The 17560-nt window shown below is 37.2% G+C and overlaps 1 protein-coding gene across 50 annotated transcripts in view; it reads right to left on the minus strand.

Annotated features, from left to right (window-relative positions):
- The window catches only part of NRCAM (neuronal cell adhesion molecule), a 314922-nt gene that overhangs the window by 153988 nt on the left and 143374 nt on the right, over nucleotides 1-17560 (minus strand). For all 50 annotated transcript variants that reach the window (XM_024357607.3, XM_063813833.1, XM_009453893.5 and 47 more), the window contains one exon: nucleotides 13847-13913. The gene's annotated coding sequence lies outside the window, so the exon portion shown is untranslated. The remainder of the gene's footprint in view (nucleotides 1-13846; nucleotides 13914-17560) is intronic.

The following is a 17560-nucleotide window of genomic DNA, read 5'->3' on the forward strand; positions in this document are numbered from 1 at the left end:
GAAAGAAAAGAAAAGTAAAAAAAAAAAAACCCAAAACACTGGGTGAGGATGCGAAGGGGCCAGGGAAAGGAGTAAAAAGTCACATCAAAGCAGCTATCAGTAAATTTCTTCTGAGAAGCAGTAGTTACCGAGCTGCCTTTGAAATCCTGTGTGAATAAAACGTGGCTCAAGTTCCTGGGTGACAGCTCTAGGAAAGAAGAGGTAGCATGGGTTGGGGAAAAGGTATAAAAAGTGAGCTTTCATTACCACGATTTCTATTACTGTGGACAAAGGTCAGACCTGTGAGCAAACCACAATGACACTACAGTCCAAGAATTTTTTTTCAGATAGAATCAGTCATATAAGAGATAAGAATACCCAATGTAATAGCAGGCAAGCATTCCTAACCATATTATATTGTTTGGTCTAGAATTTGTTTTTCTCTTTCTGTTGCACCTATTTATTCTCTGCAATGCGCACAAACATGGAATAGATATTTAGAGCCACATGTGCAGTGCAACAACCTTGACAGTCTTTAGATTTATTATTTGATGTGAACGGGCAGCCGGGTAATAACTTTGACTTCCATATGAGACCTTATTTGTCATGTACATACAGCACATTGACCAGAAGTCTCAAGGCCAAGTGCAGCTCTTGTGAACTAATTAAGCATTCTGGTGGGCACATTTTGTGTCCAAGCAGCGATGTGGTGGTGAAGTACATGAACCCTGGAATTAGACTGCCTTGGTTTGAAGCCCTGCTCTACGGTTTACTAGCTCTGTGTCCCTGAGTGATGTAATTAACACTGTACCTCGATGTCTTCATCTATAAAATGAGTATAAATAACAAGTTACTGTGAGGATGAGATAAAACATGTGCAGTACTTAGAACATGTCTAGCACATGGTACGCCTCAATAAATGGTGACTGCTTTTATTACAGTAGAACATATGGTTTTCACAACAGGTATCACTAGGAATATCTAAGCCTCCTGTTAAGATATTACTGCCTACATACAAATGTAATCCTTCCCCAAATTTCTTTTGACTTTTTTTTTTTTTTTTTTTTTTTTTAACAAAAGAGCAAGAGAAGAGAGAAAAAGCCCTGATATTGAAAAAACACTGCTTAGGGCATATTTGATTATTCTCAATTGTTATTGTAATACTATGCTAATTTTACCTTATTAAATATTGAAGAAGGCCATCACCATTGGGAAGAAGTTAAAATATATTATATAAAATTAAACTAATTTATCTTTATGCAATAAAATGTTAGAGGATACCAGATGCTATTTTTATAATAAACATCTATTTTCTAAAAAGGTCATTATGTCATGCATACGCCAACAAACAGAGAAGCAAAAGAGAAATGCATCCCTGGGTAAGTTGAGATCCTTCCAGAAAACATTTTGCCTCCATGTTGTGTTAAACTAGGGACACCATTGAAAAGACTAAGTCAAATTTCCCAAGAAAAATGTCACATGTCTATCCTGTTGAGGCACATAGGCTAGGTGGAAGTGTAAGGTAATAATAAAGGCATCAGGCAAAATTTGTATCAGATTTGGCTTTGCAACCTGGAATTTCTCCATTTTTTTTCTAATTTATTGTGACATTAAAATTATGGTGCTCATTTGGGGGCAGTAAAATATTTTATGACTTAAGAGAAACTCAATCTTAGAAAAGATTATTTTTAAATTCAAATTTTTGATTAAAATATAATACTCAATACAACTCAATAACAGAAAGCTTTTTTAAAAAATTACGTTTTTTTAAAGCTTTTCTTAAAAAATTACGTTTTATTTTACGTTTTATTCAGGAAATAGAATTACATTTCATTGAATCAAATTTTTGTTAAAAATAGTTCTTTAAAAAAATAAAACAGCAAACTACACAACATTCTCTATATTCTATAAATAGAAGTAAAACACTCCATTATAAGGAAGACCATTATGTAATACCAAAAAACAAAGAATCATTTTGATAATAAAATGAATTTAAATTGTAATGAATTCTCTAACATAATTTGCAAAGAATTCTATATAATTTGAACAATTTTAAAATACTGTTATTGCATATCTGAACAAAGATTTCCCATTCCTTTTACCAGGAAAAGAGTTAAGGACAGACGATTAATGTAATTTCATTACAGATGCCAAAGTGTGTTATCTGCCAGTCAGATTCAGAACAATGGCAAGCAAAATGTGGAAATGTTCTTTTCCACAGACAACATTTACAGAAATTAAAATAAGTATTAAGTGGTTTTCCAGAAAATAGGTTCCATGACCTACACAGATTTCTAGGACAACAGCAACTAATGAAGAATTGGTACCAGGCACCTGGGAAGTCATTAGCACCAACAAGGCGTGACTGGTATGAGCTACAGAAGAAAACAGGCAGGGTGCCCCCATGACACCAACTGCATGACCTCTGACCATCCCATCTCATGTTTCTGGGATAAATTTTTAAAGTGCCAACTCAGGTGTTTCGGATTTTTTTTCTTTTGCTTATCCTATGGACATGAGAAGTAGAAGGGAAATTAGATAATTTTGCTATTTTTGAAAAAAATATGGCTCTTTTCCATTTGATTGAATGGAAGATGAATGGATAGTGGTATGGGTTTTGATTAAAAAATATCTAGGGGCTCAAAATGAAAAATTTATGAATATGAATTATTTGGGCATTTAAAAGTATGATTTGGTGCATTCATTATGGTGAATTTGTGTATAAGTACATACGAATTCCATCTGAGGCCAATACATCACTTTAGGACACTATTTCTGAGACTTGCGACTCAGCTTTGTACATGCTCTAGGGTTAAATGCCTTTCATCATAATAAATATGAAATAATTATTAAGATGAAAATGTTTCACAGAAATATCACCTTAAACATGTGGCCTGTGTCTAACTGATCACCCTTTCTAAATAGTGACCAAAGTACAAAAAAAAAAAAAAAACCCACAACAAATCAACAACAGAAACAATGCAGCTCTTTCCCCTTATATTTCACTCAAATTTGTCTGCTTAGTAATAATGACATATTGTTCCGTGTTATTGCTTCAAAAAATGTTTCCAGTGACCCTTGGGAATGCTATGTACTGTTTTCCTTCATTTTTGCTCTTGGCAAAATTTTCTTCATTCAGATCACTCTTTGAGAAAATAATTTCAGTCTGAATTGTGTACATTCTAGGTCCCTCAGTTAATATAAGTTTTTGACCTTTTGGTTTCTACAGCTAGTTCTCTTGGAGATGACTGATGGCATGAATTCTACTTGTATGGAGTCCCCGAGAAACCACTCCTCTTCTTCAAAAAAGTACACTAAATCTCAGGACAAACTGGGATGACCAGTTATCACTGCTGCCAACCCTGTTTTCTGAATTCCATTTAAGATGTCCAACTGAGAACAAATATGTCTCAAATAAGATTGTATTCACAGAATGATGGAACTAAAGTTCTTGGTAAATTTAAACAAAGTGACAGAAGGCAAGGAGCTACTGTCCTCCTCAAGGGGCAACCTGCTTGACTCCCAGCATCTCTGCCTACCATTCCCATGGCCTCACATGTAGTTTTGGGATCTCAGTACAAATATATCTAGCAAAGCAATAATTTCCTAACTGCTTTTCTCATCTTCTATGTCCTTTCACCAAACTTTCCTAAAATATAGATGCCAAATTAGCCTTCTCAAAACAACACTGGGCATATATCACTTCTCACTCAAGAACTTAATGAGTTCATAACTGAATATAATTCAAACTCAGTATAGTATATTCACAATTAGACATATTTTAAACAACAGATTCATCACAGTCCTGTCTTCCTCTTAAAAGCAGCCCTTCTGCTGCATTTTATTTTTTATTTTATTTTAGTTTTTGAGACAGAGTATTGCTCTGCAGCCCAGGTTGGAGTGCAGTGGCTCCATCTTGGCTCACTGCAACCTCTGCCTCCCGGGTTCAAGCAATTCTCGTGCCTCAGCCTCCTGAGTAGCTGGGATTACAGACACGTGCCACCGTGCCCAGGTAATTTTTATATTTTTAGTAGAGATGGGGTTTCACCATGTTGGCCAGGCTGGTCTTGAACTCCTGACCTCAAGTGATGCACCCACCTCGGCCTCCCAAAGTGCTAGGATTACAGGCATGAGCCACTGTGGCTGGCTGTTCAGGTACATTTTCTACTCTGGTCAGTATCACCACCATCTGTCCAGTCTCTAATGGCAGAGATCAGGCCTTGCTCTTCCTCATTCTTCATTCTCAGTTGGCAAATATACTGTGTACCGTCTCCTCTTCAGCCCCTCTGCTAGGACAGTGGCCCAAGCTCTATTGCTTCTTATCATCTCTAGCCTCCTACTGGTTTCCAGCTTCTGATTTCACCAGTACTCCAATCTATTCTACATATAGCTGCTGGGGTGTCTGTTCTGAACTCAGATCTGACCACGTGACTCCTGTACTCAAAATCTGTAAATGGAATCCCATAATCTATCCCAAATTCCTGGCCACAGATGACCTCTCCAACCTGTCTTCACAGCACCTCCAACTTCTCCACCTTCAATCATATACCAAGGCACTTGGAGTGTATCTACTACATGGCTTCACGTAGGATCTAGTTGGCCTCGGCTCTCCCAGAGCCTGGAATGTCCTTCTCCATGTCTGCCTGGGGGATGTCCACCCATGTTTCATGTTCTTTCTCAAGGATTTTCCTGATGCCACCATGCAGAGTTGCTACATTTACCTTTATATCACTATTACACCTTTACATGTATAGGTACACAATACATATACATGTACATAATATATATGTATATTTTCATATTTTTGTACTAATTACACCACATTGCAATTACTGTGCTGTATACACTCCATGTACAGCTTACTTGCTACTGTTTAGGAATATCTGAAGCACAGCAGCTCACTTATGAATGAATGTATAAATGATCATTCATTCATGAAGAAAGGAGGGAAGAAGTGAACACCTCTCCAAAATTACTTTCAATCATTTCTTAGGTCTACTTGCTGCTTTAAACAGGTTTACTTGTTTTCTCTTTTACTATTCAAATACCATGCTTATCTCCCTTCCCCACTCAAGACATTGTGATTTTCCCCACTGTAATTTCTACTCTTTTTAATTTTTCTAAACTGCTTTTAGAATAATTCTTCCTTAATGATCAGTTAAAGTCCAAACCAGTCATAAACCTTGGTTAGTCTCCCAGTACCTACTGGTCACCACTCTTTTGAACTCCTAGAGCACTTTTGGCCTCTACAACACATTTAACCATCAATAATGCTATTCCATGCTTTTTTTTTTTATGTACATATGTGTGTATATGAACAGTCAATTTATACATATACATCTGAATGAGTGTGATTCCCTGAAGAGCAAGAGCTGTATCTGGCTCTTTTTGCATTTTATCACCTCTCGCAGTTCCCTATTTATAACAAGCAATAGATAATGTTTAATAAAGATGGCCACCAGACAGGCATTACATGTAGATTCCATAAATTAGTATCTTATTTGTACCAATGAGACCCAAATGACTTCAGAATAAACTGTGATTTATTATCAATAAAATGTTGAGGTTCTAGGTTCAACTATAAACAATGTTCCCAGCACTCATTCAATGATTACTGAACATGCTTCTTATGGGGAGCCACATTTGACTCATAACTGAGGGAAATCTGTTTTATAAAAGAAAGGCTTTCCATTATGTACTCTTTGTAACAAGGGTCTTTCCATACCCTAAATATTGGCTCACTTACTGGATCAAGGCAGCTACATTACAAAAAAGAAAATAATTTGGACAGAATCAAGAAGTCTATTATAATGTAGGTATTTGAAATCTACCTCCTTGCTGAACTTGGAGATTGATCTACAGAAGAAAAATCTTAGCATCTAAAGGTCTGTTTTCAGGAAAATAAAAATGTCTATCAATCTACCATAAACCTCTCTAGGTTATCAACAACCATCAATGAGAAGACCCAGGGGAAAATTTAGGGTATGTTTTCCTTAGGGATGACTTCTGGTTTGGGTAGAATATATTTATTTTTCCTACTCCTCTATGGCAAGAAAGTTTTTCAGATACCTTTAAAAATATATCCCAGTCAAATAACTTATTATTTTGCAAATCAAATCGATTTGAAGACTGTTTTTGCATTAAAGAATATCTATAGTTGGATTCTCAGTAAGAGAGAAATGTTACATAATAAAGAAATATTTTATAGGACACTTGGAACTATATTTTCCAGGTCATTTGAATCATTTAAATATGGTACTTTTGTCTAGTCATATTTGTCAAGATCCTTCTCAGTTTTTTGTTTTTTTGTTTTTTGCCCCAGGGAACGAAGCCATTTAGGAAACTACATTAACTGCATCTTCTCTGTGCTTTTTGACAAAAGTAAATAAATAGAAACGTGCAGAAGCCATTTCCCCTGTGCTTCTTCTCCGTGTTGGACTGTCCTCTGCCTTCCATTCTCTCCTTTCATAACCTGTTCCTCCTATGGCCTTTCCTTCCCCAAGCTAACAGCTTCTGTCAGCAGCTTTATTCAGTACAGTATCAAAAGCTTTGCAGAAAACCAGATTAATTGTGCTCACTGCTTCTCTTTGTTTACCCCTTCAATTCTTGCAGAATTCAAGGCAAACCAAGAAAATGCATGTCTAATTATACATGTATACTCCCTCTTAGATACCTTTTTGGTGCATTTTGCTTTTAAATAGATCGTATAATTAAAAGTTATCTGAAAACTAATACATTTCAAATACGATTAGTGTTTCCAAATATAGCTTCCAAATCTAACATGTATTAAAATGATTTAAACACATATTCTGTGTACCGCAAGTTCCAAAAGAGAAGTTTATGTATGCAAATGCAACAGAAATAATTCAATATTTTCCATTTTCCACAAATACTCTCTGTGAGACAGATATAAACAACCATTTAAAATAATAGTGAATTTTGGGGTTAATTATTATTACTGAAATAACAGAAGTTATGTATTCTGTGAACCTCAAAGCAGACCTTTGAATAGTCTTGTCACTAATATGTGTTAAAAGAATAAAGAATCCTCATTGAAGTCTTATTCTTAAAAATATCAAAATGCCATCCTTCACCATTAATTTCATGCCAAGATTTAACAGCAATAAATATTGTAGACTTTACCACTTCTTTATATAATGGCTTCATACGATAATTTTTTATTATATAAAAATTCCCTCTTATTCAAGATGAATTTGTTTGCTTTGCTTTTACCAATGTTAAAGGTAATTTTTCTGAATAGCACGGATGGTTTCCTCTGTTAAAATACTATAGTGTGAGCCTCAAGGCACAGCAGGCAATGCCATCACCCCAGCACCACTGGGCCATTTCTTCTATGCCTGAACCTTCTCACATCATTTTAAAACATGGCTTTCTAATCCTTTTGGTCTTCTTGCTGAGAATTAAAAGGTTAGAAAGTTTTTTTTTTTTTTTTTTTTTTTTTTTTGAGACGGAGTCTCGCTCTGTCGCCCAGGCTGGAGTGCAGTGGCGCGATCTCGGCTCACTGCAAGCTCCGCCTCCCGGGTTCACGCCATTCTCCTGCCTCAGCCTCCCGAGTAGCTGGGACTACAGGCGCCCGCTACCACGCCCGGCTAATTTTTTGTATTTTTAGTAGAGACGGGGTTTCACCGTGTTAGCCAGGATGGTCTCGATCTCCTGACCTCGTGATCCGCCCGCCTCGGCCTCCCAAAGTGCTGGGATTACAGGCGTGAGCCACCGCGCCCGGCCGGTTAGAAAGTTTTTAAAGTAGTAGTAGAAGTCTTATGTCTCAAATTACAAGTTACAAATTACAAAAACCTCCCACTTATCTTTTTCAAACCATTAGTTAGGTAGAACCACATCAAGGTAAGTCTTTCTGGAAACATGCTACGAAACAAACATGTTATTTAATAAGAATTCAGAATACAGCAGGAGAAGTCACAACCTGGAATGAAGCAGAGTGGAAACAGAATTACCCTGGCTGGCCTGAAAGGAGTGGGTTTCCAAGTGAGACTCCAAGTGTACCAAGTGTCTAATGGGCAATCCATTTACACATCTCTTCCCATATTATTCAAGTGCAAACTGTACTCCATAAGTATTTTCAGTTTTATTTCTTTACAAAACTTTTGAAAAGAATAAAAATAAATCGCTGGGTGGGATTATGCACAGGACAGAGAGATGCCACTAAGCCATGCCACCAAGCATTTGTGTTTATTAGAAGAGCATTCCTCCTATGAACATCATAGTTTATAGAGTCCCAACTAGATTATAATGTAGACACTTCTGTCAGATGATAATATGTCTGTAAAAAGTCTGCTAGATCTGTATTTTATTCATAAAGGCACTGGTGTGAAATATACACACAAAAGACCCATGTGTAAAAGGGCTCATGTGAGCGAAGCAGCAGCCGGGGAGAAGGCATATCCGACACACCTCAGGTGCAGTGGCGGCTTAAGGAGGCATCCCAGGAACACATTAATCAACACATTCAAGGAATGCATTAATCAACACTGCTACAACGGCTGGCATGCCCATTGTTTCACTGTAGCATGCTAAAGAGCACAGAGCAGCAATGTGAATGTGAATTTCCACCATGCTACAAGAAACAAAACCCTTTTCAGGACTGGCTCCATGCACCATATCCTACTCGACTCTTTCAATAGAAATCATTCTCTCCTGTATTCGTGGTAGTTTATGAACTTGCTTTCTGCAACAGTCAACCAGAAACAAAGAATCTTTACAGACCAGCTAAGTTTGACAATAGCTGTAGAAATGCCTTCTGCAGATATGAAAACTTGAATCCATCCAAGAGATTTTTTTCTTTGCCTTACAAAATGAATGCTGTCATGAAAGGCAAAATAAAAGAAAACAAAGCAAAGCAAAAAAAAAAAAAAAAATCCAAGCATCTATTTGTGTATGCAGTCAGTTGTGACAGCAACATACTGCATTACCAGCAGGGGCCTGGTCCTGGCCTCCTGCTCCACACTGGGTTTCATTTTCCTCCTGGGTAGTTCCCTAGATAACCCTCCTGTCAGGATTCGACTCCCTCCAAAAGCAGCCAGGGATGAAATGGCCAGATGCTGGAAGGAATAGACATGATAAAATACCCACAGAACCTAGGCACACATGTCTACCTTTGTATAGAGTACCATGTGGACCTGAACACCTGAGGCCTTCCAGTATTCCTGCTGTGTCTCAATTCCAATTGTCCATACTTGGAGTATCTCACCCATTAGGTTATGTTGCACAATTAAAGTTCAATAAATGATGATTCTGGTGATAAGAATGCTGAATACAAAGATCCTAACTCAATGAATAAGGGATGCCATTTATAACTTTCATTTGGAATAAGCTTCCTCTCAGGGTGAGAATTATTTTAATAGAGGTTGTACTTGCTGGGAACAAGAGCCACAGGGCAGTGCCCCTGCCTTTTGGTGGCACTGTTCTGGTCATTTTGGTGAACCTCAAAATTAAAGTCTATGGGTCACGAATCTAGACTTATTTCATCACGAGTTCTGATTCTAATAATCCCAGAAAACAGTTAAGAACTACAAGCCAAAAGTACAGCAAGGAAAAGAAATCAAATCCAGTAAGTATATGCAAGAAGCTATTTGCAAAGGTCACGCATTAGCCCTTTGGTGTATAAATGCTAAGTGCTCTACATTTCATGTACTGGAGTGACTCAGGCAGTTTTTTATTTCCAGTTTCAAACCAGATATTTCTCCCCACTAGACTACAATGGGAGGAGAGGGGGGAACACATAAAAGTTGCAGGATTCCTTCTACTGACTACTAGCACCAATTATTGCTGCCACAAAAACATAATGCCACTGTTTTCATCATTGTCTCACTATGGCATTATCCTTACCCAGCTATCTCCCAAGAGAAAATGCTGATGTCTTTCTTCAAACACATTTCAACTGCTCTTTCTGAGCCTTCAGAAACAGCTATCAAACTGAGCAGCCCAGAGTGGTGGGAGTGGTGAGAAGGGGGATAAGGTGAGGTGTCCAGAGAAAAATGGCTGTGTCCCATAAGAATAATGAGGACAGGATGCAAGAGGCAGAAATGAGATGCCTAATCAATAAAGGCATCTCAATCACGGATGCGAATAAAACTCAGAGATAAATATCAGGAAATGTATAATTTAGCCTCCCTACAGAAATGTTGCACATTGAATTTAATATGCTTCCATCTGACCCCAGGACAGAGAGCACTGCTCAGACTTCATGTGGAAATGGAAAGCTGGGCAGTCGCCTGGGTTGAAAGAACAGAATGTTCTTCACTGCACTGTCATTCAGCTTCCAGGAATGCTGCATTTCAGTGGTAAGTAGTCATTCTGTGAAAAAGTTCATCACGATCACAATAGAGGGACTGTACAAGTATGCTAATGTTTCAAGAGATGTCACTTAGTTGAAATCTGTGCCTTGCCTTCATGCTATGTCACAATGAAGAGGGAGGAAGTTAATTTGTATAAGAAAAGATTGTTCTAGTTTTCCAGATGACTACATATTGAATCAAACTTTACTGGTATAAAACAATAAAGAGGTAAATATTTTTTACTCGGAGTTAGATCCCTGTCTTGGTTTTTATAAGTTCTAGCCATCCCAGAGTAACTGCTTTATTCATGAGCTTTTAATCTTCAGCTTCATGGGGCAAGTATTCTTTCTGTGGGTGCTGGGTCTTCTTGATTTGACTGGTATCAACTAAACTCAGCTTTAAAATGATCCTGTAGGACAAAATTTTGATAGCTGTCTTTACTGTTAAATTGTATTAAAAATTGGCCAGGCATGGTGGCTCATGCCTGTAATTCCAGTACTTTGTGAGGCCAAGGCAGGCAGATCACTTGAGGCCAGGAGCTCAAGACCAGCCTGGCCAACATGGTGAAACCCTGTCTCTATTAAAAATGCAAAAAGTAGCCAGGCATGTTGGTATGCATCTGTAATTGTAGCTACTCAGGAGGCTGAGGGATGAGAATCACTTGAACCCGGGAGGTGGAGTTTACAGTGAGCAGAGATCGCGCCATTGCACTGCAACCTGGGTGACAAGTGAGACTCCATCTCAAGAAAGAAATAAATTAAATAAATAAATAGTATTAAAATTGTATAACTATTAGGATTTTGTAATAAAATACAGGTTCACTTTTACAAATCAACTTAATTATAAGATAAAAGTCTTTTTACTCTTACCAGTTTTACTATTATCTATTCAGGATGTAACTACCCTTCTCCTAAGATGTACATATAACTTTAACAACTCGGTATTGTAAAGTCCAAGGGAAAGAACAAATTTCAAGTCATCCACCAAAACAGTCAGTAAATGACTCCAGCACCTTGTCAGGTTATTCTTCATACACAGCTTGCTGCCAAATGGGAACATGCTTTATAAGGTGCAGCCTGGGCATTCTTCTTCCTCAGACTCCTTATGGTTACTACTAGGACCAAACTTACACAAATGTGGCCAGCGGAAAACTCATTTTACGAAGTGATTTCAGAGGTATCCTCTCTCCTCACTCTGGTTGATTATCAAAATGCCACCACTAGCAGCCTTGCATTTTAGCTCAAGGTTTTCAATGCAGGTAGAAGTTAGATTTCCCAGGGAGAGAATGTACACATTAGGGTTAACGGCAAACGTGAGCAGTTTTTATGTGTGACACTGGATAAGGGCAGACAGAGGGCACTTCCCAAAGAGAAGGATGTGGGATGGGCCTGAGAGTTTGCAAACCACAGTCCACAATTCTGGCTGCATGCATTTTTCTGAACATCACAGCATGCCAGTGAATGTGGGGAAAACTACTGAAAACTCTAAGTAGCTACGAAAAAAACTTATTTATTCTAATGTCAGAGGCCAAATACTTGAATAGCCTAGGGACATTCTGAGTATAAGTGTGCTTTAGAATTTTGGGAAGTTTCAGTCAGTCTTTGTGAGGCCAGGGAAACAAATTGGGAAGTCTCAGTATTTAGTTTTGACAAGATTCAACCATTCACGAAACCAAAAAATGAGACATTTTAGTGGCTCTCATAGGACCTGACAACTAAAAGCTCTCTTGAGCCAATTAACAAAAGGCTAGCCAGAAAGACCAACAAGAAGTGTGTATTGAGAAAAGAAGAATCGAGCCTTTTCACTTGTTGCTCTAGAAGACAGAGATTTTCAATCGAGTACCCTTCACACGATGGAAGAAAGAAAAAATAATGCATCCAGCCAGAAAAACTCCCTTAGAACTACCTGAGAGTGGGCTAGGAAATGGGAGAGCACCTGCTGTTGAGCCAAGCGTTTCCACCTTAAAAGGGCACCATGTACTTCCTCACAGTGGCCGCTGTTTTCCCTGCTCACCAGAAAACACCATTTTTACAAATAAACTCCCGCCCTCAGTGTCTTACTACCTTATAGATATCAGACAATATATTATCTACGAAAGAATTTTCCATACCTTACTGCTGATACTAGTATTGTACTGGTAAGCCACCATACTTAATACCATTACTAGTAACTCCTAGTTTCTAACAACTGTAATTTGGTATATGTCCCTGTCAGAATGGATGGTACTTACTATCACATTGCTTTACCTTGCAGGTGTTCTTTATGAAACAAGGACACTTGTAGAGGAGAGGGGTACATAAAAACTTTATAAAATAGGTCATTTTGCTTCAACAAAGGGAGCTTTCTCTTAAAAGAGCCATTTGTACAAAATTAAGGCTATTTTGGTGTTGGTCATAATTACCTAACATCAATTTTGCTAGTCTCTGCTAATTTTCACTTTTCAGGGACTGTTCAAGCAGAACAAAATTTGTGCTATTTGATTTACAAAGCAACATTCTTAGTTTCCAGTCTACTAATTTGGGGATTTCTGATGGTATTTTGAAACACTGTAAGAACTAGTCATATGAAGTCAGTTTCAATACAACACAATGGAAGCAAATTCAGCTGAGGCATGAATCATTTCCTTTCAATTACAAAAGGACATCTCAATGGATCAACCTAAGAATTCTCAGGAACAAGAGACAACATGCTCAAAGGATTTTACTATCTCAAAATCTTGTATACAATCTTCTTTCCTTAACTAAAATCCATGAGTTTATTTGTTAAATGAAATCAACAAGGTAAAGAACTGAATGTCTGAACAATCGTGCTCTCATAATTCCTTAAAAAAGCTATTATTGGTTGAGATACAGGTCTCTGAACTGTGTTCCAGATCTCCAAGTAAGATTATTTTTTCATCAAGTTCAGTACTATAATAGATGGCCTTTCAGAAGGCATCATAGGCCTAACAGGGTCCATTCTAGAGCTGATAATGCTGAATGGCATAAATAGGAATGGGGCAGACAGCGGGGTAGGAAATAAGAAATGGGGAAGGAATTTACAAAGCAGAAATCACATTTCAAAGTAACATTTAAACTTTCAAAGGAGATATTTTTATTCTTTGGACTCCATTGTGAGACAAGAAAAATCATTAATGGATGGTATACCCTCAGGAGACTTTTGATATATTATTGAATCAAAATGAAAATTATTTTCTTGTAAATGATTCCCTATAATTTTTAATCTTTAGTCCCTTTATAAACATTTTTACTAGCAGTGCTTTGCCTCTGCTCTCTATTTTCTGGGCTTTATGATTCATGATTTACTTAAACAAAAATCTTATTACTATGACAGGACATGAGGGCTGGTTTTCTTCCCTATGTATTTGATCTATCTTCTTTGACATTGGTATGATTAATGTTTTTGCATCTATGTTTCTACTCTCTGTCTTTTATCACACTCTCTGGATTGAAAAGTATTAAATATGACAATAATATTACATAATCACATTATTTAATATTATAATTCTCATCTTTAACTACGAATTCAAATGTTTTGAGAAGACAAACTCTTACCTTTGAAGAAGCTCTTAAGTTGTTCTTCCTCTTAATTCTTTAAACCAAATGTCTTCTTAGCATTGCTCTGTGGGTTAAAAAATGGGAGAAACGTTAACACGACATTGATTGTCATCAATCACAGCAGAGTGTCAATATATTAACTCCAACTGGCTCTCTGATGGGAAACACAATTAAAGAGAGAGCCCTGCAAGGAAGACAAATCATGACTAGATTTGCCAAAACATATCTCTGCTGGCTTCAATCAAAAGTGACAGCAGAGAAGTGACCAGAACTCTGGTGGACATCCCATTAAAGGATTCCAGCCTAGAGAATCACGTCTGATTCCTCTTTTCAGTTTAGAGGAATAAAGGTGTTTTTGTAATGTATCTATACAGTGTGGATAAAATACTTTGCTATGGGCTTATTATTATTATTATTTAAATTTTTTTATTTGGTAGCATAGAAATTTTTTAGGTTATGTTTGAAAGGCCCCAGGTTTTCAACAAGGGTCATAAAAAGAAGCTGGGAACAACCAAGATTTGAGGAGTGAGTTCCACCTGGGCTGTGACAAAGGCAGAGCAGTGGACAGCTCCCAAGTTCTGCAGTCTCCAACTCTCCTCTCGTCAGCCTCAATGTTTCCTTTGCAAATAGTCCAGCTGAGAATTAGCCAGAGAAAGAGAGGAGGGATGGTGAGTAGAACAATCACAGCTGAGCACATTAAGTTTCATTTTTTAAACAACCAATTCAGTGACACCCAAGGTTTCTCAGGGAGGATTTGTGTCTTTTTGAACTTTGGATTTCTGGAAACAGAAGTCATACTATCAACCTCTGAAAAACCCTTCAGAGAAGAGAAACAAGTGTCAATTCAGGAACTCTGGACTGCACTCAAATATCAGGACAACTATGAATCACAAAATTATTCCGTTAATAAAAGATGCTTAATAATCTCAGCTGGTTTTGCTTATGTATGTGTTATAAAATATTCCCTGCATTAAGTTGCAAGAAATGTTAATTACATATAAAACCACCCTTAATAGATTTTCATTGCATGTGAAGCAATGATATTTTATCAGGACAAAATATTAATATTGTGGAGGCTTGTGATTTTTCCTTAGAATTGGAACCAATTTTATAGTAATATTGTTTTCACTTTTTAAAAAAAACCCTAGAGTTGTGTAGGAGAGCATCTATAAGAATTTTAAGATATATCTACAATAACAACTCAATTCAGCAAACTTATATTGAGCACTTAATACATATCCGCCAATTCACTGGATAAATCTAAACAAGAAAAAAATAAAATATAAATACTTCATGCTTCCTACCATGAGGGATCTCAGTCCACATGCTGATGGATTCCTAAGTTTTAATAGTTCTCAGCATAATCCAATTCAGGGCAAAACGCTCTAAAAAGCACAGATATGTAATTTTGCATAACATGGTTCCATGGCATCACGTGGAAAAACTATTTCATCCTTGCTTATATATATTATTGATAGGGCACTGCTACATTTTTAACCACCTTGTGGTGATGTAAACCCTGAAGGGTTTGCAAAGACCACCAAAAGACTGTATTAATTGTATTACCATGTCAGCAATTATGCCCAACATTTCTAGGAAATGACTTTTTGTTACATTCATTACTCTTGTTTTGACAAATGTGTCAATGGCCTTTCATTACCCCAAAACACATTTAGGTCAAGAGAATAGGGTAATACATCATTGCTAAGGACTATTTTTCCAATAACCAAGTAACAATTTAATTTTTTAACCAAAATGCAATCAACTTACCCTATTAAATAAAATTAGTCCTAAGTCAAAAGGTCAAGATAAGATTTGATGTATTTTTAAAGTAGCCTTCAGAAAAGACAGATAACATCCACGTGAAAAATGTAAGAACCCCAAAGCCCACAGTACACATAACAAATCAATTACAATAATAGTAATTCAATAGCATATAACACTAAAAATTCAAATAATTCTGAAAAGTGAATACTTGCCTTAGCCACTTATGGAAAAATAAAATAATAAACTTCCTGTTTCAGAGTAAATTGCTATGGATTGGGACACATTTTTTTGCTGGACTTTTTTGACAGAGAAAGAGTTGTTTGGTTTTAAAATGAGAATTCATAACATTCAATGCAACTGAAAATTTGCTATTACAAGCAGTATTAGGTAAAATGTATCAGCAGGCAAAAACTTGCAAAATCTCATTTGGCTTATACTTTTTAGTTCAACTCTAAAGATATTAAAGATGTTTACTCTTTGGTTCTTGTGAGGCTGATTTCTAAAAACTGGCCTCCTTAACAATACAGTAAAGGTTAGATTACATTAAGATATCAAGCCTTTGACTGCCCCCACCCCCCCCAACAACCCAGTCAATTCTGTCTACACTCTTCAAAATAAATACAGATGAGAAATAGTTTTCAGAACATCAATTCTGAAAACTTTATATGCAAGAATATATTTATATATCTGCACAAGTATGTATTTGTGCAACATGCAAAACTGTTCTGCCTTTTATCACTATAAAATGACAGTAAATTATAAATTTATATTTAATCTTTGGTCTTAACAGAAATTTGACTAGTAGTAAAATCATACTAAGCCCAAACTCTTTTTTTTTTCTTAATTTCCTGCCTTTGACATGATCCTTGGACTGAATTTGGGTTCCATTCATACTTAACTGGAGAAAAAAGGATTAAAAAACCACCTTGTTAAAACTGGCATTTATCTTTGGTTTCTCTAGGGTATGCCTGTCATCCAGCCGCTAATTCAGCTTGACAAGGCCAGAAGCCAAAATCATCTTGAAACCCAGTTCTCCCATTACAGCAGCCTATGAAACAAAATACATTCCAAAAAACAGACAGTATGGTCTGAGATAAAGCATGTTCTCCAACTACAGCTCCATCAGATGGCACCCAGAGGGCCCTCCCTCTACCACAACCTAGCTGGCTGGGGTCCTGGGAACACAGGCCCCTGACTTCTGGCCCCAAGTTTAGCACCAAGTTCAGCCTACTCCTGCAAGACTAAACTTGTTGGGACTTGGGACTGACCCCATGTTATACATCTTGTGGAAGTTAGGGTGGGAGCAAGAAGGGATCCATTCGAGCAAGAAACTTGCAGGTGAACCAATGTGGATCATGCTTTACCTTTCAGAGAAATTAACACATTGGTCCTTGAAGACTGAAGACTCATCACTCACAGAAGCATCTGACTGCCTCAAGTGACACTATCATTTGCTAACTTGTAGACTGATGCAAACATCCAATAGTGAGCAAATTACATTGATAGAGGACATGTTGGATATATACCACCTTACTGTCAGCGTGCTGGAAATCATGTTGTCATATACATAAATGTAGCCTTCCATGGTACATAGTTGCTATGGTTTGAATGTGCTTCACAAAGTTCATATGTGGGAAACTTAATCACAAATACAACAATGTTCAGAGGTGGGATCTTTAAGAGGTGATTAGGTCATGAGGGGCTTTGCCCTCATGCATGGATTCACGTCAATATTGTGGGAGTAGGTTTGTTCTCACAAGAGTGGATTTGTCATAAAAGTGACTTCTGTTCCCCTCTTCCTCTTGCTTTCATGTACAGTCTATCTTGCCCTTTCTCATCCTTCTGTTTTCTGCTATGGGATGATGCAGCAAGAAGGCCCTCACCAGATGCAGGCCTCTTGAACTTGGACTTCTCTGCCTCCAGAACCATGAGCCAAATACATTT

The sequence above is a fragment of the Pan troglodytes genome, chromosome 6, assembly GCF_028858775.2.
Source record: "Pan troglodytes isolate AG18354 chromosome 6, NHGRI_mPanTro3-v2.0_pri, whole genome shotgun sequence".
Lineage (NCBI taxonomy): Eukaryota > Metazoa > Chordata > Mammalia > Primates > Hominidae > Pan > Pan troglodytes.